The sequence below is a fragment of the Gossypium hirsutum genome, chromosome A05 (assembly GCF_007990345.1).
Source record: "Gossypium hirsutum isolate 1008001.06 chromosome A05, Gossypium_hirsutum_v2.1, whole genome shotgun sequence".
Taxonomy (NCBI): domain Eukaryota; kingdom Viridiplantae; phylum Streptophyta; class Magnoliopsida; order Malvales; family Malvaceae; genus Gossypium; species Gossypium hirsutum.
Window position 1 is genome coordinate 76,671,659 of NC_053428.1, and position 2,205 is coordinate 76,673,863.

A 2,205-nucleotide genomic window follows, 5' to 3' on the forward strand; every position below is an offset into this window, starting at 1 on the left:
GTATGCTTGCATCAGCTGTGGGTCAGAACGTAGCTACACGATGCTACTCACATGAGTTGTGGAGTATCCGCAACACATGCAGGACCTCAGCCGTCGGTAGGACGTTCAAGACTAGTACTCGGATCATGTAAACTCTGATGACATGTCATTTGTATCCTACGAATTCCTAAGGTTCAAACGGGACTCAGTAATTGTTGTACGTAGTTAGATATGCAACCATGTATACATATAGCAAATTTACAATTCATGCATATTTCAAAATAAAACATATAATCACAACTTAATCACATGAACTTACCTCAATGAGTTTACGTAAATACAGAGGCGATTAATCTGAGACTTTCTCTTTGCCCCGATCTAAAGCCGTACGAGGTCTGTCTTGATCTATACAGATAAGTTTAACTCAATTCAAAATATATTTCATTCAATTTAACCCAAAATCATATTTTGGTAAAATTATAAATTTGCCCCTATACTTTTAATTTCTTTGCAATTTTGTCCTTATCTCATAAAAATGGAAATTCATGAAATTCCACCACAACTCACTATAGCCGAATATCAATTAGGTCCCTAGTGTGCCCTATATTTCATTTATTTCACAATTTCACCATGTAAAATTTCTATTTTTCAATTAAATCCCTAATTGATAATTTTATAAAAAATCACTTCATAAAAGTTGTTTATCTAACAATAACTATCTATTTTCTTCCATCAAACATCGAAAATCATGCACATTCATTAATGAAAAAACCCTAATAGTTTAACAGTTTCACAAATTAGTCCTCAGACTAGCTAGATTAAACTACAACGATCCCGAAAACGTAGATATCATTAAAAACGGGATAAAAATGCATACCTAATCAAGCAACAAGAATGGCTGAATGTTAAGCTTATTTATCTTCTAATTTTGGTTGTGAGTGATGAAAGAAAAGATGTTGGCTTATTTTATTTTAATTAATTTTAACTTTAATTACTAGTTACCAAAATTAACCTTAAAAATTTATCCAAATTTCAATAATGCCAAGCCATTAAAATCCACTATCAACTCTAATGGTCTAATTACCATATAAGGACTTCCACTTTAAAGTTCTATAGCTATTTAATACCTTTAGCAATTAGAACTCAACTTTTGCACTTGACGCGATTTAATTTTTTTTATCAAATTGAGCATGTAAACAGTAAAATTTCTTAACGAAATTTTTATACTATATTACTATCATGCTATAGGCAATAAAATAATAATAAAATAAATTTTTTAACTATAAATTTGTAGTCCCAAAATTACTTTTTTGATTTCAGTGAAAATGAATTGTTAAAGCAGTGGGATAATGCTTTATCTCTATATGCCTTGGGTAGGTGGGGCCTGTTTTTTAGGCGGGGTCTTTGCACGTTTCTAGGTTGGCTGTTGAGTGATTTTTTTTGTTGTTTTCCATTACTTTTAAAACAATAACAATAACCCAGTCGTATTATTTCAAAAAATACAGGTGTTGAAAAAAAGCAAGTAGTGGAAAATTAAGTGTTTGAATTTAAGTTATATAATCTATCTATTATATCACTTAAAATTAAATATTGAGTAAAAATAAATTTTTTAATAATAAATAATATAATTTAAAATGAAAATAATAAAATAAAAATAATTGAATTTATTCTTTATTAAGTGATAAATAGGTCATTATCTATTTATCATATTTCACACTTTTTGTGGAAAAAAATTCTATCCGGTATTAATTATGAGTTATCAAATATGTTAAAAAATTTATATAGTTAAAAATAGTAATTTTTACTTAATTGAATTTGATATTTTTCAACATTTTATCAAGTAGGTTCTAAATTTTTATATAATTTTTGTAATTAAGTAAATTTTCTTTAATTTTTTAATTAGAATTTAAAATATTTATATTTTTAAACTATTTGATCTTTGATGCTAAATCACTAATGTGGCAGAACCCTATAGTAAAATTTTGTGATTAGGACCAACACATAATTTTTTTTTATCTTTTCTGTTTAGTTTTATACACGTCATAAGTTTATTTATTTAAATGTCATAATTTATTGGTGTTAGAAGAGTTCATCTAAATATCTAATTATGTGATTGAAAATATTTTAACCTATCAAAATAATAAAAAATACTCAAATTGAATATTCATTGTTTCATATCTCAACAACATTGTTTGTAAATTCGATATTTTGGTTTCTGCAAAATAT